This window comes from Sceloporus undulatus, chromosome 3, assembly GCF_019175285.1.
Source record: "Sceloporus undulatus isolate JIND9_A2432 ecotype Alabama chromosome 3, SceUnd_v1.1, whole genome shotgun sequence".
Lineage (NCBI taxonomy): Eukaryota > Metazoa > Chordata > Lepidosauria > Squamata > Phrynosomatidae > Sceloporus > Sceloporus undulatus.
In genome coordinates, this window is record NC_056524.1 from 83069755 (window position 1) to 83097039 (window position 27285).

Genomic DNA, 27285 nt, shown 5'->3' on the forward strand with positions numbered 1-27285 from the left:
TAATAAGGCAAAAACCATGCAGGAACTGCAGAATAAGCGATTTACCCTTAAACAGTCCAAGATCATTACCACCCAAGTGAACCTGGGACGGAGGCCCTCAGTGCTCCTTGAACAACAACCGTAACAGGCCATGCCAACGGTGACCCTGCTTGCCCAACCAATGCAAACAGGCAACATCACCAAGGCCCAATTGAGTACCAAAGTGGCTCAGTCTTGCTTGCCAGTCAGCCCTGTAGATCATGCTGTGGCCAAACAGTAGTACTCAAATTCTTGACGGCCAAGTGTGGGGATCTGAAAAACCAAGAAAGAACAATTAACGCATTAGCCTCCTAACATATCTGCAAAGTGCAGTTGACTTCCAGTGACCAATCCGTTTTATGGCATCAAGTTGATAGTGGCAGCCATCGAAGCAACCTCAATCCAAAATGAATGGATCACAAAGCGGACATTGGTTAGGCCTATAGTACTCCAAGCCTTGGATGTAACCACCCAGAACTGATGTTTGATCAAGGGGGAAAGAACCTGATGAACGATGAATGAAAAAAGGCCCAGGGCAGGTACCTCTAACTCACATGTATTGACAAAGATCCTGAATTGGACAATAGCTGTGTTTGAACAAGGATAGAGGGAAACCTTTGAACCTTTATTGCATTGGTCAGTCTTAGAAGATCTAATGAGAAGTGTAACAGACTGTCCATCAAAGCTAATATTATCATATAGCAATGCTTTCCCTGATCTATCATGCTTAGATGACAAAACAAGCTCACTAACTTGCAGCGCACCTAAAAATGCAGTTAACGGTGCAGAATGGAACAATACAGCTTTGGATGGCGATAACCAGTGAGAGTAAAATAAATGATAAATACTATGAAACTCATCCTCAACTTTCTTAGGAACCACACCCAAAGGGGAGACCCTCAAATTGGGAATTGAGGGTAACAGAAAGGGCCCAAAATGCGACACTTAGCAACCTCTTTAGCGATCTTCTGTCAAACAATAAGCCCTAACCCCTTAACAGGCTTCAAATTGTTGGCTAAAAATGGGTGGCGAGTGTCCTGAAAAAAAAAATACAGACGCCATCTTGGAAACCATCAAAAAAATAATGAGCCATCTCCAAATTGGAATGAGAAGATAGAAAACACCAGAAAACCTCAAGTCTGATTGGACTGGGGCCCTTTCAAAGACTGGGGAGTTCCACCTGCTCTCTTGTTAATTTGTTCTTCTTTATTGAATCCTGATTGAGACTGACTCTTAGTGCAGTTCCAAAAAGAATGAGGGCCTTCGCATATTGAGCACTCATGAGAGTATTTGCAAGCCTTTTGACTGCAAACACCCTAGAAGCTAAACTCCCAACAGAGTAGTTTCTGCTGCAGACCTGAGGAGTTCTGAGGCTTAGAAGCAGAAAGGGCAGCTGACTTCTTTATCAGGTGACCACTATGCGTGCATTCTCCCTGGACTGGCCGAGCAGGCATCATAAGATCGGTTGTACTTTTACCCCCACATAGATGAGAAAACCATTAAGCCAATAAGAGAAATTGCACTCTACTTTCCTTCTGTGTAATTTCTCCTTCTCCTTATCATACAGCTCATCCCTTTCTTTCTTCTCCAGCTCACAACATAGCAGCATGAAAACATCTACATATTCCACTTTCAAAAAAATTTCAATGGTGGACTGGGACAAGTGATCACAGGGGCAAAGCTATTCTCCCAAATGGGATAACAGAAGGCAAAACACCCATATAACCTGATTGATAAGAGGCCATATCCCAGCACGGATCAAAAGGAGACCAAATCACAGCTGGTTGAATCTCCTCCTCAGGCTCAGCTGGTATCATAGGTTCCTGTCTCGTCACCAACTGGACTACCTAGGGATGATGAACTTCCAGCGCTCATCCGTTCCTTTTCCAAAGCAAGAATGGGACATTTAATGTGGTCATAAAGAACAGCATGCCTAGAACGCTTATATGTCCTTTAAGTATGAGAAGACTGTGACAAGGGAAGTGAACATGGTGTCAAACCATGGGTCTCCTCAAGGGCCCTAATCCGAGCTAATATATCATCCAAAGGAAATTTATCAGATTCATCACTAGATGAAGAAAGCAAAACTATGCAGCACTTAACAGGTTTTGCTGCTCCTTTTCTTTAAAGACCACCCCTTTCTTGGAGCCATCATAGCACAACAATGCAAACTAGGCAACTAATCCAAAGGATAAACAGCACAGGAGTGTATCATAGTATACCTTAAACAAAACTCTAACAAGTCTGTGTAACAAACCAGAAAAAAAAGAATGGCATGGGGGTGGGGGGCTATAATATACCAAAAGTTGAAAGACACTGGTATTTATTAATGTATTATTCAGATACAAGTAGGATGTCTTTGATGTAATAAATGAAACTGTTATATTTTAAAAGGATGTTTTGTAAGACCTGTTTCTCATCATGTGTCCTAAGGTATATAATGCAACCAATATGATTAAAACCTCCAGCAGAAAATGTGTGACAATTATACTATTTACTATATACTATGAAGGCTTAAATGCACCATTAACACATAATAAACATGCAATATGTGATCATCAAAAAGCATGTATGTATGTGTATCTGACTGATATATCGACAATAGTCATTTAGAAAGAAAGTTATTTAAAAGGATAGGCAGAGGCTATGTAAAATACTTTCTTTCTTTCTGATCCTGGTGTGATGCTTTGATCTTCTTATGAAGTTAGAAAATGTGCTAGACAAAGGCATAGCCATGTTACTCTCTGCCATCATAGAAAGGAATTTTGTAGCACCTTTGAGACAGGCCAAATAAGGCAGCTTCTGGCCACTTTGGAGCATGCTGATTAAACAACACACACTTCCAAAGTGGCCGGAAGCAGCACCGAAGCCACACTCTAGTTCTTATGAGCGGAATAAAAAGGAGACAGGATAATCTGACTCCTAGTGGTGCTGGCTGGTGCCTATGTCCACGGATGGCCTTGGAAGCAGGCCATATGGACAGCGAGGTTCCGACCTGCCTCCACCCAGAGTAGACTCAGACCATTCTTTCATGCCTGTCTGTTCTGGCCCTGAGAGGTTAAAAAAAGTAACATAAGCTTTTCAAGATTATGGGTACAGCCAGACTGATTGAAAAATTTTAAGAATTTGTTCCTGTATTTCCCATTTTGTACTCTGGCAAGATGAAGATGAAGAAATGCTGGTTTAAAAAGTCTCTGATCTGAAAGCTGACCGAAAATATTCTGGGATAAACAAAACTTCAATGGTTCTCTAAAATAGGAAAGAACAGGAAGAAAATCAGGACTTTCTGATCTTTTTAATCAGTACAGATGCACCCTCGGGCAACTTCACTGGATGCACTCTCAAAGGTGCTGCAAGTTTTCTTTGCATGCTAGACAACTAATTTTTTAAATTGGTAGCAGTGGCAAATATGTTGGTAGCAGGTCAGTGGAAACATAGAAAGCAGTCTATTGACTTGTCCATGAGTAAGATATGGAATGTTGTCAATAAGATAAAGCTCCCCCCTCCCTTAAGCTTAGGACTGCTTCATACTTTCTTTAAATGTAATAATATTGTAAGGAAAATAAATAATATTTATTGCATTTTCACTTAAATAGATTTGTAATAATCATATTCCAACATACTCAACAATCATATTCCAACATACTTAACAACAATCAGCATGCTTCTTCTCTAGCTTTACACCTTCTTTAGGCTTAACTTCAGTATCAAATTTTCAAAATTCTCTTTGACTTGACTCTTCCTTCCTGTTATAGCATTTATGATTAAAATTTACAGCATGTCAACTAATACATATATATTTTCCATTTAACTTAAAGACCTGGGATCAAATTATTTTATAACTGTTATATATAATTGTTCTATCACAAAACAATTTTATTATTTTGTTGTTATAAATTCTATAACATATGTAACTATTTCCCTCTCCTTCATCCATTATTTACCAAAAAGACTGATTATTCTAATTGTTCCTTAAAAACACCTGAGAGTATTTTGCTCCAATTATGTAGCTTTCCGTATACTTCATCTTTCTTTACAGTATTGCAACACTAATTTCCAATCCTCGTTCCAGTATTTGAGCGGCCTTTCATTTACCAAAGTGGTAAGCCTATCCACTTCTAACATATCCAATACTTTATCCAGACAATTTTCTGTTGTTGGTATTTCAGGGCTTTTCCATTTCCTTGCAGAAGCAATCCTTGCAGGTGACACTATATATAATTTTAGATGTTTCCTAAAGAAAAATAATCATAATTCCCTTGACATAAACAATTGCAATTTCCTTTCTATATGGAATTTATATAATTCCTATTGTTCATTTTTTTGGTCTGTCATAAAACAGCAATTAGGGACAGAATTTTAAAAACCATTTATAATTTATAATATCTTAAGTGGGAAATTTGCTTTTATTATGTAGCATTACTAAATACATCATTTGACTCGTACTTTCAATAGTTTCCATCAACAAACATGACTAGATTTAATCTAGATGTAAGTGGGCGTATTTTTCAATTATCATTTTTATACTGAAGATTTTAATAGTTTCATCCCTTCCTTCTATCCATTTATCATTTTACTGTGCTTTCAGAGATGCTGGTTCTAAATTGTGGAAGTTTTCAGAGGAGACATCAGATAACATCAGAAGATAGACATCAAGTTAAGATTCATAGGCTTAGACTATACCTACTATACATAGAAAATATCGTGTGAGTTGCTGTTGCATATCCAAGATGAATGAGTGACATTATATGCTATAATTTTTCTCTGGTTTATTACAGTATTTTTACCAAATGGATTTTAGTTGGGAGAGGGAGGTAAATCATTTTGTTACTAAGTGTAGGAGAAAGGTAAAGAATTTAAACATTTCCATGTAGAATCTTTTCTGTTGCACCTGTCACCCATATGCACACTTAATTTCCTTGTTTTGCAAAGAAAGATGAGTCTTCTCTAGTGCAAGAGAAGTGTCTGCATTTCTGGATGCTGAAAGATGTGGAATGAACAAATCAGCAAATATATGCAAATCTCAAGCCAATCAATGTGGCTCTAATTCACCATAAATGCTCAAGTAAATTTAAAGAGGTTTTGGAAAATAAGAAAGCCTCTTAGTCATGAGCCATGAATTCCTTGTAGCACTTTTGACACTTGTTGAAATTTATAATCAATAAGGTGATTCAGCCAGCTGCAAGCTCTTGGGCTAGCTTTTAAATACTGCCATGCTCCAGTAGCTATATTTTTTATTCCATTATCAGGGGCTAGGCTTTAGATACTAGAATTGAAGACCCAACTTTAAGATGCTGACAACTCAAACAACAAAATAATTTCACCAATGGAGCAGATAAAGAAACTGAAGAACTGTAATGGACTGTTGCAGTGTTCTCCTGAATACCAGTGTGCCCAACTAATAACACCAGGGTTAATCAAATAAGGATTATGTCAGTGCATGGAATACAATAGATGATTTATCATTGATTTCTAGCAGATTATTCAACCAATAAGCTATCTTTAACTAACTGTGAGAAATCTATATACTGCACAACACAACTATAATACTGTATATGCACTTGAATCTGTCCTCTGTTCTATAGAATCATCTAACTATAGATGGCACATATATTGGCTTGGAGTGGACTTATTCAGCTGTAGCACCATCCAAAGCAGCTAAAAGGCAGGAAGAGCCTTTGTGCTGTCTGAAGCTGCCTCCCAGCATTTTGATGCAGTAAATCTGCATAATCTGCATCATCTCCAAAGGTTCTCTAGCCTGGTACTCCAATACAGTGCAGCGTATTGAAAATACCCAGAAGAGTCTTATCTAGAACAGAGTGTATGTTTGTACAGATCAAGTAGGATTTGTAGTCTGACAAAGAGATTTTGTTCTCAATAACTTTCATTCTCATAGTTCTTCGTATGTAATCAGAACAGATTATGTCAGGAAGAGAAGGCACCATAATAACTGGGAATATTGATTCCAAGAGCAGTGGGAATTTTCATTTCATGAGATAGAGAAAAGTTATTTCTTCTGAGCAACACTGATGGTCTTCTTCCATCAATGCAAGGACCTAGCTAGATCTTGGCCATTGCATTTAAAGGCACATCAATTTTGTTAAATCTACTGAAGAAAATTATTGTATGTTGACATTCAAAAGACTAAAACACTTATTTTCAACCATCTATTTTCAGGTCTAGCCATCTATTTTCAGGTCTAACAATGTGATGACAAAAATGCATTAGATATACCCTTTCAGAATCTCAACTTTTTATTTTAAGAAGTCAAAATGATAGGCTCATATTAAAACTATTATAGGGACAGAAAACCAACCATATAGAAGGAGGATTTTTTTCTATAATTATTTGCTCTCCTTCACAATAATGTTCTGGTGCTGATTCATTTGACCCTGGAAACTGCTCAATTTCATCCATGTGGCTATAGTTGATACATTCTATATATTAAGTGCACCCAGTTCTATATACCCAAGCTTTTTAATTGCTTTTCTGCTCTGGGATTACAGCTTTCATTGTAACCTTTAAGGAATCATGTTAAGAGTCAATAACCTCAATTTTGATGGATTCAGTGGTGCTTGAGAACTGTGGTGGCATTTCATTAACAAATTTTAAACCTTGACAGAATGGTTAAGGGATAAATGCAACTAATGTAATAGTGTAAAGAAGTTTTAAATGCAGTTCAGTCATTTTATCAAATGAAGGTACATGGGCTAATCTGTAGCAAGATTCAGATGACATACAAAAGTACAGGTTGACTGTAAATCTGAAGACAATTTTCTTCCTGAAGAGCAAAGATATATCACTGTATACTAAAGTTAGGATTGTCCATGCCATCGTATTTCCCATCACTATGAATAAGTGTGACAGCTGGATGGTGTGGAAAGCAAATAGAAAGAAAATCAATTCAATTGAGATGTGATGCTGGAGAAGCATTCTGAAGATACTGTGTACAGTTTTAAAAAACCAAATAAATGAGTCCTAGAATAAATCAGGTCAGACTCAGAACTATCCCTAGAATCCAAGATGACTAATAGGCTGAGGCTACCATACTTCAGACACATCATAGAATCATAGAATCATAGAATCATAGAGTTGGAAGAGACCACTAGGGCCATCCAGTCCAACCCCCTGCCATGCAGGAAATCCAAATCAAAGCATCCCTGACAGATGGCCATCCAGCCTCTGTTTAAAGACCTCCAAGGAAGGAGACTCTATCACCCTCCGAGGGAGTGCATTCCACTGTCGAACAGCCCTAACTGTCAGGAGGTTCCTCCTAATGTTCAGGTGGAATCTCTTTTCCTGCAGCTTGCATCCATTGTTCCGGGTCCTGTTCTCTGGAGCAGCAGAAAACAAGCTTGCTCCCTCTTCAATATGACATCCCTTCAAATATTTAAACAGGGCGATCATATCACCTCTTAACCTTCTTTTCTCCAGGCTAAACATCCCCAGCTCCCTAAGTCGTTCCTCATAGGGCATGGTTTCCAGACCTTTCACCATTTTTGTCACCCTCCTTTGGGCACGCTCCAGTTTCTCAATGTTCTTTCTGAATTGTGGCGCCCAGAACTGGACACAATATTCTAGGTGGGGCCTGACCAGAGCAGAATACAGTGGCACTATTACTTCTCTTGATCTAGACACTATACTTCTATTGATGCAGCCTAAAATAGCATTGGCCTTTTTAGCTGCCGCATCACACTGTTCACTCATGTTCAACTTGTGGTCTACTTGGACTCCTAGATCCCTTTCACACGTAGTTTCATTCAGCCAGGTGTCACCCATCCTATATCTGTGCATTTTATTTTTCCGCCCTAAGTGCAATACCTTACATTTCTCCGTGTTGAATTTCATTTTGTTAGCTTTGGACCAGCTTTCTAGTCTATTCAGGTCATTTTGAATCTTGATCCTGTCCTCTGGGGTATTAGCTATTCCCCCTAATTTGGTATCATCTGCAAATTTGATAAGTATGCTTCCAATTCTGTCATCCAGGTCATTGATAAAGATGTTGAATAGCACTGGGCCCAGGACAGAGCCCTGTGGGACCCCACTGGTCACGTTTCTCCAGGATGAAAAGGAGCCATTGTTGAGCACCCTTTGGGTTCGGCCGGTCAACCAATTACAGATCCATTTAACAGTTCCTTTGTCTAGCCCACATTTTACAAGCTTGTTTGCAAGAATGTCATGGGGAACTTTGTCAAAGGCCTTACTGAAATCAAGATATACTATATCCACAGCATTCCCTTCATCTACCAAGCTGGTAATTTTATCAAAGAAAGAGATCAGGTTTGTCTGGCATGACTTGTTTCTCTGAAACCCATGTTGACTTTTTGTGATTATGGCATTGCCTTCTAGATGTTCACAGACTCTGTTTAATGATCTGCTCCAGAATCTTTCCTAGTACTGATGTCAGACTAACTGGACGATAATTGACAAGGCATGATGACAATAAAAGACAATACTGCTGGGTGAGGTAAAAGGCAGTAAGAAAAGGCCACATTACAGATAGATAGATTCAACCAATGAGGCCATGGCCCTAAGTTTGCAAGACACAAGCAGAGCTACTGAGGATGTATCTTTCATAGGGTCACCATGAGTCGAGGTTCACCTGAAGATACCTAACAGAGAATTATTATTATGATCATCATCAGGTTGACACAAATGGCCTGGGGACAGATGACCTCAAGAGGTCCTTTTCTGAACCTCCTCCTCGAATGAGGTTACCAAGATTAAGGTCTTTTAGTGGTGACACACTGATTATAGATTGCCCTCTCCAAGGATTCTCACGTGATGCTTCCTTCATTGTCTTTCTAGCCCAAGTGAAGATTTTTTTTTTATTCTCTCAATCATTTTCATCCATTCTCCTGTCAATCAAAAAGCATCTGCCTAGCATCTCCACCCCTCTCAAACAAGCAGTCTCAAGTGTGAAGGGGATTGGCCACAGGTTCTAACCTGCTATGTGCTATGGAGCATGTAATGGTCATTCAGAATTCCGCCAACTATGTTTAATAGTGTTAGCCTTTATTTTAAAAACCACCAGGAGAACTATAGGGAAGAAGCCAGTGTGGTGTCGTGGTTTGAGTGTTGGACTATGACTCTGGTGAACAGGGTTCAAATCCCTGCTTCACTATGAAACCCACTGGGTGACCCTGGGGAAGTCACACTCTTTCAGTCTCAGAGGATGTCCATTATAAAGTCCATGTGAAGAAACTTGCCACAAAATCCCTGTGATAGGTTTGCTTTAGGGTTGCCATCAGTCAGAAAGACTTGAAGGCACACAACAACAACAACATAGAAAGTCAATAAAACCAATAAACTGAACAAAACCAGTAACTTTTGTTATATTATGGTAGCTTCTGTTCTTGAAACTGATGTTTTTCAAGAATTTTTCAGTTGCAGGGTAGTGGGATGAAGGGCAGAGTTTGATACCATAAAAAGCACAAGCTTTGGTACATTCTGTGATGGCAAAGGAAGAACCTTCCTTATGGTAGCACATCAACAGGGAACTCCTCCATCCCCATGTAAATGTAATGACTAGCACTGACATTATAGTCTTCTAGGCACTCAGAAGCCAATTTGTTTGTCCATATATTTTACAGTCATTTATGAAGCTGTACTGACTACAGTAGTTTATGTATTTCTTGCCTTTTAGTGTTATACATGATGCTGATTTATTATTTTTATACTCTAACCTATTAGGATTTTTATTACATATTTTACACTACCCTGATATTGTATGATGAAGGGCATTTTAAAATTTTCTTATTTGAAGGGACAATGCTCTCATTCTACCACCACCCCTCCAGTTACACCCCTCTGACTGCAGCAATTCATTTGCAACATTACACAAAGCTATTAAACAGGATCCATTATTAACCTGTCTATTAACAATAGGTGATCAAATATATAACACTTAGCAGGTAGATTAATAGTGGATCCCTTTTCATTGCTTTGTGTACTTTTGTAATTAAATTGTATATTTTTTTAAAAAATATATATACTGAAATAAAAACAAATGTAATGTCTCCATTAAATAAAAGCATCACAACAATAACCAAAAAGAAATGAGTCAGTTAAGCATACATTCCCACTGAAGAGTAAAGTCTTTACTGCTTTTTGATGATTTTATTGAATTTGCTGGTACTGCATTGTTAGTACTTTGCTTTTTTTTAACCTTGAAAAGATTTAAGCCTTATAAGAAGTCTTAAAACAATTTTAAATAAAGTTGCTAATCTTCTAGGTGTGAGAACCAACTGTGGTTCTGCTTCTAGATGTTGGACCTTTTTCTATCACATAGGAATTAACTTGTCAAGTATTTTATTAAGGGAGTAACCAGCCAGATTTCATATAGGAAGAGAAAGAAGGCTTCCTATGTCATAGGTAAATGAATGGTATACATGCACTCACTTTCTGATGAGCTATCAACTGCTATAAGAGCCTGTGTGGTATAGTGGTTTGAATATTGAATTAGTAATCTGGAAACCAATGGTTTGAATCCCAACTCAGCCATGGAAACCTACTCAGTGACTATAGCCAATTCATACTCTTTCAGATTTGGAGGAAGACAACAGCAAACTTCTTCTGAATATATCTTGCCATGACAACTCTATAATAATTGCTATAAATTGGATTTGACTTGAAGGCACCTAACAACAAATCAACTATTACAGTGGGCCCTTGGTATCAGCTGGGATTTGGTTCCAGGACTCCCTGTGAATACCAAAATCTGTGGGTGCTCAAGTCTCATTGAATAGTATGGCATAGTAAAATTGTGTCCCTTATATAAAATGGCAAAATCAAGATTTGTTTTTAAGATCTTTTTTTTTTTTAAATATTTTCAATCCGTAGCTAATTGAATCTGTGGATACTGATTCTGTGGACATAGAGGGCCAACTGTATAACTCTTTAAACTACAATAACAATCCAAACAGTTAAATCCAATTCTTGGTCTTCCATTGAATGAAATTGACTTTTTAAGTCAATGCTTAAGTCTCAGACCATTGAATGAAATTGACTTATTAAGTCAATGCTTAAGTCCCATGAGTTAATGGGACTACTCTAAAACCAACAATAGGATTTAGCCTAAGGAAATTGTTCTAAATGGTTCAAGCCCCACTCCCATAAAACAGGCTTCCTGCTTTAAGTCTTCCACACCAAAACATGAGAAGGATAGTGGGATCCACTGATGTGAATAGAATAGAAGGGACAGGATTAGCTAATGCATACATATTCTGATCTACATATATTACGCATTTAATGAGCTACTGTTACTACATGTTCTTACAAAACACTGTTGTGTTTGCCATGTTCTAGGCCAGTCATTCCAAAAATGGGTGGTGGAAAGATCCAGGGGGCATTTAGGGGGGGAAAGGGGGCAGAAGGGGGGCTTTCAGTCAAAGCATTGGTACACAAGAAAGACAAGGGGAACCAGAGGCCTTTAGGACCATGGTGATGATGAGGGTTGCATGAAACCTCTTTTCAATGTTCCTTAAAACCACTATATAGCCTTGTTGATAGCTTCATGTGGTGGTGTCTCCTGCCCTTCATCTCCCCACATGAGCTCACTCCCTTAGCCACATCTTTCACTAGCAATGATGGTTAGGAAATTCTCACGTGTTTTGGGTGCAGGACATTGTTTCTGTGGTTTGTAGCAGTGCCATTTTGGGACACACTGACTGATTGAAGTAAGGCATTAAAGCACATGGCAGCCAAGGGAAAGTGGAGGCAAAAAGGGACCCGACAAGCTGGAGTTGCACTGCTGTTTCTGCTTTCTTTCATCTGATAGACCAAAGGAAGAAATAGCAGAAGAAACTATGTTTGTGGGTGTGGGGGAGGTGAATACTTGAAGCTGTGTTGGGAAGGCATGTCTCTGGGGAAGGAGCGGAAAGAGAATCTGGGGTCAATTCTTGGAAAGAGCCCTTTGCCTTGGAGCAGCTCCAGTAGTTCAAATCTTGCGGTTTCCCCAGCCATGCCAAGAGGCCTCTTGCCCACAATGGCCTTTGCCACAAACCAGTGGCATCACTAAAACTGGTATCACCTGGTGCAATAACTCATTGTGTCACCCCTCCCATTAACTTACTCCCCTACCATAACATTCAAAATCCTTAGTAATTTCTTTTTTTACTAATGGTGCACCTTAATAATTCCATGTATCACTGAATGTAATGGCAATAGTTGATATTAAAAACCTTAAACAATGTCTTCATCCTCCTAACTCCTGAAGCTGGAAATTGCTGTCTCCCATTCACACAAAAGGCTCTAGTTTCATATGTGGACTGCTGGAGGAATCCAGAGAGTCTTTCTCCTATTAGCTCCAGATATAGAAGGCTGTTAGAATGGCAGACAGCGGTCTCCAGCTTCAGGAGTGAGGTGTAAAAGGAACTCAGGGATTCTTTGTCCTTCTAACTACAAAAGCAGAATCCTTGGATTCTTCCTGAACCCTACTCCCAAAACTGGAGGCTGCTATTCCCCATTCTAACACCACCCTTCTGCTTTGGGATTAAAGAGACTGGAGAGTCCCTGGATTCTTTCTCCACTCCACTCCTGAAGCTGGACCTCTTGTGCCAATGGCAGACAGCAGCCTTCCTCAAATTCACTCACTCCCTGATTCTCCTGCCTGCTTCTCTCTCTCTCTCTCTCATAGATGGGGCCAGGCCATACCAAACCAGGACAGAGGAATCCAGAGGTCCTGCCCTGTCCCTTCCTCTTCTCCCAGTGTCTATTTGAAGCTCAGCAAGCAAAGAAAGGAGAGTCCTTGTTTTCCCTACTTTCTTGCCACACCTTTTCCTCTGCTGAGTTCTTTGTGACTTACAAGGTACATTAATGCTACACCCCATTTCCTCCTAAAGGCAGTGACTAAGAAGCCTCTCACCCCTGCCAGCCTTGTGGCAGAACTGTTTCTAGGAGGCATTTGGGGATTGGGCCAATAGTCTATCCACCTCTTTTGTGTCCTCTCAAGAAATACATGTTGGAGGAAACACTAGGGTTGTCAGCCAGAGGAAAGGGGCAGTAGCACAAAAAAGTTTGGGGACCACTGTTCTAGGCTCACAAGATTTCTAAAGTTACAATTGAAAAGAAACAAGTTTCTTGCTCACCACATTATTTCTGTTTCTGCTTTTTGATAGGTCTTTTGGCTTATTTCAACACTCTAAGAGATATTCATCACAAAACAAGGGAACAAAACTCTGTACAGTCATTTTTTTATGAGAGGAAAAATGTCTACCCCTGCTTTAATAAGGCTTTTCTGCTGCAGAAAATGGCCTTCTTGTGACAAATTCTCTGCCAATTCCTCTGCTAGATTTTTGGTTGTTTTTTTAGCGTCAGTTTGATTTATTTCTAAGGTGTTCTTATTTTAGTGAAATTGGTTCCAATATATATTCAATGGGACTCATAAAATACATATTTTGGGTATAGTAAAATGAAGAAGTGTAATCCTTGTGTAGAAGACTTTCTAATGAATTGATGAAGATTTGTGGGGGGTTTTAACCTATAAAGGCTAAACTGAACTTGAACACCAAATAATTCTGAAATATTATCTTATTTCAGGAAGCAAATGAAAGATTAGTATTGTGAATGCAGATCTTGGTTTTGACTGTAAAATAATAAGATGGGGTTAGTGGTGATTGTTTCCCATTGGAAAAACAATACATAGGAACTGTAGATGTTAAATCTTTGTAGATATTGATAGATATCCATAGATGCTAGTAGATATTTATGATCACAGTAAATATTACCATCAATCACAGCACTGCTTAAAAAAACTATCTTCTTATAATTCTTATAATTTAATTTTCTTAAGGACACTATTCAGTCATAGCCCCTGTACAGACCGGCAAAAAGTGTCCGCACACTCCAAGCCCTACCGCCACAGGCAGGGCGTCATTGTGGTGCACGCCTGTCTACACAGTGTGCACGATGATGATGCACCTCTGCCACTGTGCCCAAATGGCACAGCGCCAAAGGGGAATTATCATGCCATGCAGCAGCAGCTATAGTGTCCCTTTGAGGTTTTTCCAGCTCCTTTTTGAGCTCTACGGAGGTTGGATTTGGTGCCGTGGCACACAGTTGCTGCATCACCAATCCGGCCAGTAAAGGGGCCATTGCAGACCGCCCCATAGTTTATCACTTTCCAGTACCACTGATTTTAGTGAGATAGTCTACTGAAATCCATGGCAAATAATAGTGTTTCTCTTTGGATCGCTTGGGCCATAATATTCAGCCATATGCAATGGGAGCATAATGATTTATTGTTCAGTTACATTTCAGAAAATAAGCAAAACACTCTGCCTAAATCCAATTGCTAGTCCCAACTAGAAAAGATCAATTGAACCTAGGGAATTTGTGTGAATGTTAATTTACTGTTCTTTCATTAATTTTGTGAGACTACTTGAGTCGGGAGTAGCATTTGGATTTTGCTATTGCTAAGGTTTTTGTATGATTCTTTTTAAAGATCTTTAAATATGTGCTGGATATTAGGCAGCTTCCTATGCTCTCATGTGTTTATATAGACCACTATTATTATTATTATTATTATTATTATTATTATTATTATTATTCAATCAATGTTTATTGATTAGCCCTTAGGCTATATCAAAATAACACAAAAGCAAGTAAAACACGCTGTAAAAATTCTATAAAAGTTCTATAGAAATTAGGAAAAGCTAAATATAATAAATCTAAATACTATGTGAATGCCATACAATTTAAGTACAAAACCCATAAATGAAACAAAATTATAAAACTTGATTATAAAAATCTATATAAAAGATTCAAAATACAAAAATGGATAAAACAGAGAGGAGGGGAAATACAGCTTTAAAATGATAGTACATAAAACAAAAGATTGAACATCAGTTACACATCAAAATTCCTCATCACCTCTATAGTTGACCCCAGTTGTCCCCACATATCTAGCTCTCAAATGTATTGCTTTACATAGAAACTGAGCTGTGGTAATAGATATTTTTGAATCTCGACCACTCATGAAGTATGAAGTTTTTTTAAAAAAAAATGAGGGAAAAGATTTAGCTTTATGATGTGTGTACACTTCCATATTCTTTGACAAGGTTTTGGATTTTAAAAAATCAACAGATTTAACTTATTTTGTTATGCAGTTTAAAAATCCAGAATTTGATCATTTGGACTTTTGGTTCCTGATGTTGTTAAGCTTTTAAAGTGACCCATTACTGAACAGTTGTTGTTAAAATAGAAAAGTTGTTTTTTTTAGCAACAAAAATAAACAACTGGGATTTACAGAAAGGAACAGTTGTTTTCTCTGCCATTGCATCTCTCTCTCTCTCTCTCTCTCTCTCTCTCTCTCTCTCTCTCTCTCTCTCTCTCTCTCCCCCCCTCCACCACCCAATCTCTGCATGTTACTGCAGCAAAATGACAGCTGTGAAAATATAACATGGCCAGCCCTATTTTGGGGATATGCTGAGCTCATAAATTCAGCCCTAATGAATCTGTCACTCGAGTCTGAAAAGCCTGTTTGGGATACTACCTCTTCTGTAATAAAAGGGATGAATAACCCCAAATTATAATGCTTCAGTTTATACAACAACCATCACATCAGAGCAGGTGAAATGGGCTAAAAAGGTATGAAAAGCCACAGCATAGTAATGCATGCTTCAAATGCTTTGAAACTAAGAATGAATCTCACTTTTTAAGGGACAGCTTGTTGTATCTTGAAAACAACGTTTTAGAGTAACAATTGCAGTAAAAAGACAAAAGCTGTACCACTAAACCATTGCTGAACAGACCAAAAGCTGACCAATAAAAAAGATAAATGAAAAGCACTACAGCACTTTGCATTTTCATATGTTACCTGCCCGTCTGAAATCTATCCTTACTTCCCAGAAATACCATCGTGTAACAGCATCATTAGCATTTTAAGAGGCTTGTTCTTGGTAAAGATGAAAACTACAAGAATTAGCTTTTTATAGAAACACAGCTTCTGTCATTGGGAGTGTTGCTCTAGGAACTATGAGGATGATTTTGAGGGCCTGCACCTCAAAATATGTTGCTACACCACTGCACATCAAACTTTCTCGCCTCATAGTGAATGTTGATACTACCACTGTATAGTTGTTAAAGGGATGTCAGCTGCTCACAGACAGTGGTTTCACTATATAATAATAATAAATAAAAATTTTATTTATATTTTCCCACCTCTCTCAGGTGGATCGAGGCGGGAATACAATCTAGTATAAAATACAAATACAAGCACATCAATAAAATTACATTAAAAATTAACAATTAAAAACAGGATATCAAAAGTGACTGTGGAATAGAGATATTGCAATCCTATTCAAGGAGGTGGATCTATATGTCTTATATAAAATCAGGTGGGTATGCTCGCTGGAAAAGCTCTGTCTTAACTTCCCTCCTGGAGATCTCCAAGGAAGTAGTGAGACAGGTCTCGTCTGGAAGACTATTCCACAGTCTAGGAGTGGCTATGGTAAAAGATCTTTGGGAAGTTGAAACTAGTCTAGTTGTTTTTAATTCCAACAAATTCTTCCCCATTGTTCTGAGAGTGCAGGGCAGATTATGTAGAGAGATGCGCTCCTGTAAGTAACTCGGGCCCAAGCCACGTAGGGCTTTAAAGGTAATAACCAACACCTTGTATTGCGCCCAAAAGCAAATTGACAGCCCATGCAGATCTTTTAAGGTTGGTGTTATACGGTCAAACCTAGAAGAGCCAGTGACCAATCTGGCTGCCATATTTTATACAAGCTGAAGTGTCCAAACTTGATACATGTAGAGCGCATTACAGAAATCAAGACGAGAGATTACCAGAGCATGTACCACTGCTTCAAGGTCTTTTCGGTCCAGGTAGGGACTGTCGAGACGCATCCAGGAGTACTCCCAAACTGCGAACTTCATCCTTGAGGGGAAGTGTGACCCCGTCTAAGACAGGTTTTTTAAATTTATTTCCCCAGACCTAAGGTACCTATTGCAAGTACTTCCATTTTCTCTGGATTCAACCTGAGTTTGTTTTCCCTCATCCAGCCCATTACTGACTCAAGGCAGGCATTCAGAGGAGAGATACCATCCTTTGTAGTAGTTGGAAGCATAGAGAAACATATTTGGGTGTCATCAGCGTACTGATAACACCGCGTCCCATGTCTCCGGATGATCTCTCCCAGTGGTTTCATATAAATTTTAAACAGCAAAGGGGACAGAATGGCACCTTGAGGGGCACCAGATGTCAGCTCGCTCCTGCAAGAGCAACTGTTCCCCCAGCCTTACCATCTGGAATGTACCCAAGAGGTAGGAATGGAGCCACTGGAGCATAGTGCCCCCAATACCTAGCTCCCTCAGGCATTCCAGAAGGATACTATGGCAATGGTATCGAAGGCCACTGAGATGTCCAAGAGCACCAGCAGGGTCACACTTCCCCTGTCCATGCCCAGACAGAGATCATCAACAAAGGTGGCCATGGCCGTCTCCACTCCATATCCCACCCTGAAGCTGTCACCTCATGCAGTAACTCATGATGTCACCCCCAATTGACCCCCTCCCATACCATACCATACTGAATCCTTAGTAATGTTTTTGTGTTAATGTTGCTCATTAATCATAATTTCTGTGTATCACTAAATGTAATGGAAATAGTTGTGACAGAAACAACTAAGAAATTAAAATTATACCTTTAAATTGCAATATCATACACACAGCCTAAATGTATTTACATGTAAATAGTTTCATGTGGTTAAAGTAAAAATTTGGTAATGTGTAATGTTTTTAATATAATTTTAAAATAATATTTTTTGAAAAAAATAATTTTAAATATTTTTTATTTTTAAAAACAGTGAAAACCTGAGACCTTTCTTTTCTCCTTCTGCTGAGCTTCACCCAACTCATACCATCTCCAGTATTTTAAAGGGATAAAGGCAAATACCACCACCCATTACTCCTGAAAGGCAGATGTTTAGGAAGCAGTGGTGATGCCCCTCTTAGGGTGCCACGTAGGGCAGCCTGCACTCCCTGCAACTAGTGACACTCCTGCTCACAGAGTGATGCCATTGGATCAAATGTAAAGACGTTTGACAATGCAACAGAAACAGTAGCTGGTTTAGCCTTAACAGTAAAATGAGATTTCCTACCAGTAAGGAAATCAGGATGCAACCAACATATGATGAGTAGCATAGCTAGTGATGGTCAAGTGTGGAGATAGGCAAAGGTCATATATCAGAGTGAAAAGAAGAATTTGGACATTTAAATTTAGGAAGAATGAGTGTAAGGATGTGGTGAAGCCATCAAAACTAAATAGTTCCTGCTACAGAGAGGAGGAGGAGAGAGGTAGCTGGGCAGCCATTGAAATCTACAGCAGAGGTAGAGCTGATTGAGCTCACTGCCACAAATTGTTGAATTGTTTCTGGAGGATTCTTTTTTTCAGGAGGAAGCCCACAGTCCTGTTCCAGTAATTTCCTAAGACTTTTCAGTATGGACACTGACCGAACCACTGCAGTCACCTGCAACACTTGTGGGATGTTTGTCTTCTTGCCTACACATGCCCCAAGTGCAAGTTGGTCGCTCTCTTGGAGGAGAAAGTGCAGCAGTTGGAGTCCAGAGTAGCTACACTTCAGCATATTAGGGAGCCGGAGGATTTCCTGGACACAACAGAACTAACAATCCTGGACGAATACCATGCAGAGGAAGATGCTGGAGCCGAGGAGGTCACTTCACATACACAGGAGGCAGACAGCTGGAAGAATGTCACACAGAGAAGTAGGCCAAGAAGGGATTGTTCGGGGAGCTTGCAGCTAGAGAATCGATTTGAAGCTCTTTCCCTTATCAAGGAGGATGAAGAAGAGCAGCATGGACAGACTTCAGGGACAGAGCAGGTAAGCCTGAGAGTCCCACCCAAGGGAACAGCCACTGCTAAACCTCATAGAAGGCGTGTGGTCGTAGTGGGGGACTCCTTGCTGAGGGGTACAGAAGCAGTGATTTGTAGGCCTGACAAGATGTCCCGAGAGGTGTGTTGTCTTCCAGGGGCAAAGATCCGTGATGTGACAGAGAGGCTGACAAGACTGGTCAAGGCTACTGACCAATGCCCCTTCCTTTTGGTCCACATGGGAACCGATGATACTGCAATTTTAGGCTGCATCAATAAAAATAGTGTCTAGATCAAGAGAAGTAATAGTGCCACTGTATTATGCTTTGGTCAGGCCCCACCTAGAATATTGTGTCCAGTTCTGGGCACCACAATTCAAAAAGGACATTGAGAAACTGGAGCGTATCCAAAGGAGGGCAACAAAAATGGTGAAGGGTCTGGAAACCATGCCTTATGAGGAACGACTTAGGGAGCTGGGGATGTTTAGCCTGGAGAAAAGAAGGTTAAGAGGTGATATGATAGCCCTGTTTAAATATTTGAAGGGATGTCATATTGAGGAGGGAACAAGCTTGTTTTCTTCTGCTCCAGAGAACAGGACCCGGAACAATGGATGCAAGCTACAGGAAAAGAGATTCCACCTCAACATTAGGAGAAACTTCCTGACAGTAAGGGCTGTTCAACAGTGGAATGCACTCCCTCGGAGGGTGATAGAGTCTCCTTCCTTGGAGGTCTTTAAACAGAGGCTGGATGGCCATCTGTCAGGGATGCTTTGATTTGGATTTCCTGCATGGCAGGGGGTTGGACTGGATGGCCCTAGTGGTCTCTTCCAACTCTACGATTCTATGATTCTATGAAAAGGAAAAGGGAGCTCAACCTGAGGATAATGGAGCAGAGGACAGAATAGGGGAATTTCAGCACAGAATAAGTAAGGAGATAGTAGAGGAATACCTTGTTAATCTAAATGAATTTAAGTCTCCAGGACCAGATGAACTACATCCAAGGGTACTAAAAGAACTGGCAAATGTAATATCGGAGCCATTGGCAATCATATTTGAAAACTCCTGGAAAACAGGAGAAATCCCAGCAGACTGGAGGAGGGCAAACGTCCCCATCTTCAAAAAGGGGAAAAAAGAGGATCCCAACAATTATCGTCCAGTTAGTCTGACATCAATACCAGGAAAGATTCTGGAGCAGATCATTAAACAGAGAGTCTGTGAACATCTAGAAGGCAATGTCATAATCACAAAAAGTCAACATGGGTTTCAGAGAAACAAGTCATGCCAGACAAATCTGATCTCTTTCTTTGATAAAATTACCAGCTTGGTAGATGAAGGGAATTACCAGCTTGGTAGATGAAGGGAATGCTGTGGATATAGTATATCCTGATTTCAGTAAGGCCTTTGATAAGGTTTCCCATGACATACTTGCAAACAAGCTTGTAAAATGTGGGCTAGACAAAGTAACTGTTAAATGGATCTGTAATTGGTTGACCGGCCGAACCCAAAGGGTGCTCAACAATGGCTCTTTTTCAGCCTGGAGAGAAGTGACCAGTGGGGTCCCACAGGGCTCTGTCCTGGGCCCAGTGTTATTCAATATCTTTATCAATGACTTGGATGACAGAATTGGTAGCATACTTATCAAATTTGCAGATGACACCAAATTAGGAGGAATAGCTAATACTCCAGAGGACAGGATCAACATTCAAAATGATGTGAATAGACTAGAAAGCTGGGCCAAAGCTAACAAAATGAAATTCAACACAGAGAAATGTAAGGTACTGCACTTAGGGCAGAAAAATGAAATGCACAGATACAGGATGGGGGACACCTGGCTGAATGAAATTACATGTGAAAGGGATCTGGGAGTCCAAGTAGACCACAAGTTGAACATGAGTGAACAGTGCAATGCGGCAGCTAAAAAGGCCAATGCAATTTTAGGCTGCATCAATAAAAGTATAGTGTCAAGATCAAGAGAAGTAATAGTGCCACTGTATTCTGCTTTGGTCGGGCCCCACCTGGAATATTGTGTCCAGTTCTGAGCACCACAATTCAAAAAGGACATTGAGAAACTGGAGCGTGTCCAAAGGAGGGCGACTAAAATGGTGAAAGGTCTGGAAACCATGCCCTATGAGGAACGACTCAGGGAGCTGGGGATGTTTATCCTGGAGAAGAGAAGGTTAAGAGGTGATATGATAGCCCTGTTTAAATATTTGAAAGGATGTCATATTGAGGAGGGAGTAAGCTTCTTTTCTGCTGCTCCAGAGAACAGGACCCGGAACAATGGATGCAAGCTACAGGAAAAGAGATTCCACCTCAACATTAGGAAGAACTTCCTGACAGTAAGGGCTGTTCGACAGTGGAACACACTCCCTTGGAGTGTAGTGGAGTCTCCTTCCTTGGAGGTCTTTAAACAGAGGCTGGATGGCCATCTGTTGGGGATGCTTTGATTGGATTTCCTGCATGGCAGGGGGTTGGACTGGATGGCCCTTGCGGTCTCTTCCAACTCTATGATTCTATGAATACAACGATGCTCTGGGTTCCAAAGCATCATCCTACCATTACACAATCATGTATGGTTTCACCATGTCTTTACATTCATTCTTCTTAAAAGTATCTTCCAGAGCTTGAAGGATTGAGTGTGACCTCATGCAAACAAGAGTGCAGAAATAATTCCTGGGTCTTATGACCATTTCAGAAAAGGTTGAGGGAGGAGGGTTAAACTTGGGCAATACTAAGCTGCGTCTTAACCTGTCCTTTTCTTCTTTAGATGTACTTTGTATATTGAAAAGACAAACTGTTAAGGGCTCACTCCCCAAGTGCAGTTCTGGATTTATAAAGACAGAGGAAAGACAAGTTCTAAAGATAAAGTAGGAAGTGCCTCCTTGGATGTAGAGAGGAGAGCATTTCAGTGTCTCACTGGACTATTGGATGACAAAAATAGTATAAAATACCATGAGCACTTAGCAATGGGCATAGAGATGTCTGTTTGCAGCAGATGTATTATATAGATGAAACTTTGGGCTAAAAGTAATAGAAGTTAATACTGATGTAATAATATGAGGGTGGCAGGAGGTAGGAGGATTTAGATAGTGCCAGACATATCTGGAGTGTTATGCTCTGTGGAAAAAACATTAGCATGATGCAAGACTGAAAATTTGTCTTTCAGAAAGCTTTCAGATGTGGAAAGTTTATAAGAGTCAATTCGTGCCTCAGTCTTTTGGAAATAAATACATTAATGCATTAATGAGAACTGTTGAATTCTTCCTTAAACACATTGCACTGCATCAGTACAGTCTTTGTTGCCTCACATCAGTGTGCAGTGTGTCCCTAAACACCCATAAAGATTTAAGTCTCACACTTCCATCATACCATTTCACATCAGTATTAGAAGATAAGAAAATAAGGACCAGGGGAAAATAAAAGAGTCATTACTGGTATTAAGTATGACTGAATTTGATTTCATTAAAAACCCTGAATCCCAAAGTCAGTTCAAATACCATTTTTTCTGCATACCATCCTACTAAATATGGAGCTAGTAAATGAAGGTAATAATTCACAATCTAGCCAAAGACATTAACTCATGGCCAACATGGCCATTTGTGAAGGTTAAGTCCTCAGATTCTTTGGTGTTAAGCAATGCAGAAATAAATATAGTCAATAGCAATACAGTATTAACCCATAATCTAGCCAAATGACCTACAGGGGAACTTGTAAAGGTTAGGTCCTTAAATCCTTTGGAGTTAATTGATGCAGGCTGTTCATTATTAGAAGTCATGAAGCTTAGCAAGTTTATCCCTCACTTTTCTTCTTCATAATATAAAAATAAGTGAGTTTATAATAAAGCATATGTAATTGAGTTGACTGGCTATTCTGTTCAATTTCGTCTTTCATTGACTATGTTACACTCTTCTCTATGCAATTTTTATACCCTTTGATCATCTCTTTTTTATTTTTAATGTCTTAATGCTTATATAACATGCCATAACAATCTTTGTTTCTCTTCACAAGGTTTTCTCTTTTCAATGAGCATGGCAAGTACTTTCAAGAAGGCCCTGGTAGCCTTCTGACTTCAAAACACTATTTATTGAAGCTGTAGGTTGAATTTAACCCTTGGCTTTTATGATTCCAAAAGACTCCATTTCTGGAGACAATTTTCCTTAAAAATATAAAATGAAAAGGACATCACTCAAGGAGGTTCATTCTTGTGAATTGCTTGACTGTTTCTGTTATGAAGTAGAATGAAAAAATCATGGTGAGAATACTTCAGCATTGCTGTCAGTTATATCAATTATATCCCATTCTAAAACATTGCTAGTACAGCTGAGCTATTTCTTCAAGTTGAGTAATTTGTTCAGGATATATAAAGAAAGGGGACAACAGAGTCAAAATGAAAAACAAAGAAATGATTGTTCAGTAAGACTCTCTCACAGATACAGAGACAGAGACAGAGAAAAAATCCAGATGCCCTTGTGGGTGAGGACCAGTTTGGATTGCATGGACATCCAAGAAACCATTACCAAGGGCACTGGAGCAGAAATGAACCATCCTTTCACAATTTGCCACACACAAAAAAAGTACAAAATTTGGGCAGCCACAAACTTGAGGGGCTTGTGATTCACCCCCTCTCCATTATTTCATGAGACAATGGTGATGACCAGGTCTATGGGTTGTTCTTGTTGTTTTAAGTTCAAAACAGGAGCCATCGCCATCCCCATAATGTCATGGAAATGCCCGTGCTGTATTGCGAGAGTCCTTCAATTTTTCTGCCCAAACCAAAGATAGGAATATCTTTGAGAGCAAACATGCTCTCGTTTCCCCAATTCTGAAGAAACCCTCTCTCGACCCCTCTTCTTTGTCTAGCTATCGTCCAATTTCTCTTCTTCCTTTTCTTTCTAAGGTCCTAGAACGGGTCGTTTATTCTCGCTGTATTAAGTTTCTTGAAGCCAACTCCATCTTGGACCCTTTCCAGTCTGGCTTCTGCCCACGGCACTCTACAGAGACAGCCCTCACCAAGATCTCAAACAATCTGTTGCAGGCCAAGGCAAATGGCCTCTACTCTATTCTCATTCTTCTTGATTTGTCTGCGGCCTTTGACACTGTTGATCACTGTCTCCTGGTTGATTTACTTTCCGACCTTGGGTTCTCCGACTCTGCTCTCGACTGGTTTAAATCTTACTTGTCAGACAGATCTTTTGCAGTGGTCATGGGTGGTCAGACTTCATCCTCTGTTCCCCTATCTGTTGGAGTTCCCCAGGGCTCTGTCTTGGGTCCCCTTCTGTTCTCTCTATACACACTGTCCCTAGGTAAACTCATCAGTTCTTTTGGTTTCTCCTATCATCTGTACGCCGACGACACTCAGCTGTATCTGTCCACCCCTGACCTTTCGACGGGGCTTGAACAGCAAGTTTCTTCTTGTCTGCCATCTCTCAGTGGATGCGGCTTCGGCGCTTGAAGCTCAACATGTCTAAGACTGAACTTCTTGTCTTTCCACCTATACCCACCCTTCACTATTCCTTTTCTGTTTCTGTCGACGACACTTCTATTCAACCGGTTCATCAAGCCCGCAGTCTTGGCTTCATTTTTTACTCTTCTCTGTCATTTATTCCCCAGATCCAGGCCACCACCAAGGCCTGTAGATTCTTTCTCCACAACATTGCCAAGATCCGTCCATTCCTCTCAGCTTCTACTGCCAAGACTCTGGTCCATGCCCTAGTGGTTTCGCGACTAGATTATTGTAACCTCCTTCTGACAGGGCTTCCTCTTTCACACCTCCATCCTTTAATCTCTGTCCAGTATTCAGCTGCCCGTATTGTCACATCCACTCGCCGCTTTGACCATGTTTCTCCTCTTTTATCCTCCCTTCATTGGCTCCCCTTCCCCTTCCGCATCCAGTACAAGCTTTTGTTATTGACTTTCAAAGCCCTCCATGGATTGGCCCCTCCTTACTTATCTGACCTTTTTTCTCCTTACACTCCTACTCGTACCCTCCGCTCTGGTAGTCAAGGTCTCCTGTCACAGTCTAGGACTACCACTGCCCCCTCCCAAATTCATCCTTTCTCACTTGCTGCCCCTTACTCCTGGAACCTTCTTCCCCCACATGCACACCTCATCACTTCTCTACCCAGTTTCAAAACTGAGTTAAAGACTATATTGTTTAGAGAAGCATTCCCAGAGGTGAGCTCTGACTCAGGAAGCCTCCTTTTAAGCATCCATTAAGAAGCCAAGCCCTTTCTCCAGTCCATCTGCCTTGGTCCAGGCCTCGGAGGTGGAGAAGAACTGCTGGACCTGATCCCATTCCCCACCACCACTCCCTTCTCCTTTTGTGTCGTGTCTTCTTAGATTGTAAGCCTGAGGGCAGGGAACCGTCTAACTAAAAGATTGTATGTACAGTGCTGTGTAAATTTACAGCGCTATATAAATAAAGGTTAATAATAATAATAATAATAATAATAATAATAATAATAATAATAATAGGAATAGATTCAGTGGCTCTTTAAGGAATGAGGAGAGGCAAATTAGGATTAATAATAAATAATAATAAATAATAAATAATAAAAATTTTATTTTTATACCGCCCTTCCAAAGATCAGGGCGGTTAACAACAGTAAAAACACAAAATATACAACAAGATTAAAACAAATACACAAAACAGAATTAAAAAAAACTCATTAGCCAGTCCTCTTTGCCACAAAAGAGGAAGGGAGGCCCACTGGACTTTAGTCGGGGAATGCAACCTGAAATAGAAAGGTTTTTAAATCCTTTCTAAATTGGGCCAGGGAGGTGGCCGAGCGGAGCTCTGTGGGCAGCGTGTTCCAAAGGGCCGGGGCGGTGGTGGAAAATGTCTTCCTCGTAGTAGAGGTCAGCCTGGCCCCTGGCACCCTAAGTAGTTGCTGCCCAGATGTTCTGAGGGTGCAGGACGGAATGTACGGGGAGAGGCGGTCCTTCAGGTATCCTGGGCCCAAGCCATTTAGGGCTTTATAGGTCAACACCAACACCTTATATTGTGCCCGGAAGCGAATAGGCAGCCAATGCAGGTCTTTAAGCACCGGTGTAATATGGCTGGCCCTGGAAGTACCAGTGACCAGCCTGGCTGCCATATTCTGTACCATTTGTAGCTTCCGGGTTTGGTATAAGGGTTGCCCCATGTAGAGTGCATTGCAGAAATCCAATCTCGAGGTTACCAGAGCATGTACTACCGTTTCAAGGTCCCTCTGGGCCAGGTATGGGCGCAGCTGGCGAATAAGCCGAAGCTGATAACAGGTGCTCTTGACCGTCGCATTCACCTGAGCAGTCAGGTGAACCGACGAGTCAAGAAGCACCCCCGGACTGCGCACAGAGTCCTTCACAGGAAGCGTGACCCCGTTCAGGACAGGTGGAACTACCGCCATTCCTGGACCAGGGGAACCTATCACAAGTACCTCCGTTTTCTCTGGATTCAATTTGAGTCGGTTTTCCCTCATCCAGCCCATTACTGACTCCAGGCACGCCACGAGAGGAGAGACACCATCCTCAGTCACTGCATCAGTCGGAGACATAGAGAAAATTATTTGGGTGTCATCAGCGTACTGATAACCCCGCGCCCCATGTCTCCGGATGATCTCTCCCAGCGGTTTCATGTAAATGTTAAATAGCATGGGAGACAGAATGGCTCCTTGAGGGACCCCAGTATTAAGGGCCCTCTCATCGGAGCACACGTCTCCCAGCTGCACCATCTGGGACCTCCCAGAGAGGTAGGACCGGAACCACTGGAGCGCAGTGCCCCCGATTCCCACGTCTGCCAGGCGCCCCAGAAGGATACCATGGTCTATGGTATCGAAAGCCGCTGAGATGTCCAAGAGCACCAACAGGGACATGCTTCCCCTGTCGATGCCCAGACGGAGATCATCGACCAAGGCGACCATGGCCGTCTCAACCCCGTAACCCGCCCGGAAGCCAGTTTGAAATGGGTCCAGATAATCCGTTTCATCCAAGACTGCCTGAAGCTGGATTGCCACCATAATGATAAAGACTTCTTTCCTTGTGATTGGTTTCACTCACTCTCACCTCAACATGCATCTTTTACTTTGGAGTTAACCCAAAATGCTCTCCTCATACACATATACACAAATCAGTTGAATACAGTCATAACCTAAGCAATAATGAAATAGTCTTCCAACAAGGGGGATCTTTTGCTACCTTCAGTCTCTGTTTCTGACAAATTTCATTCTTGTAGGTTGAAATGATGAATGCAGCACCAACAGGTGAGTTTCATGTGTCAATGTGCCATTACACATTAATATTAGTAGTAGTAGTAGTGGTGGTGGTGGTGGTGGTTTAAATCAATTTAGTGCCTAATGTGACTGCTTGTTTTATATCCAATTATGTCTGCATATCATCATCAATATATTAAACCACAGAAAAATGTATGGCCTTTGATTCCATATTAAGGGAACAAAATGG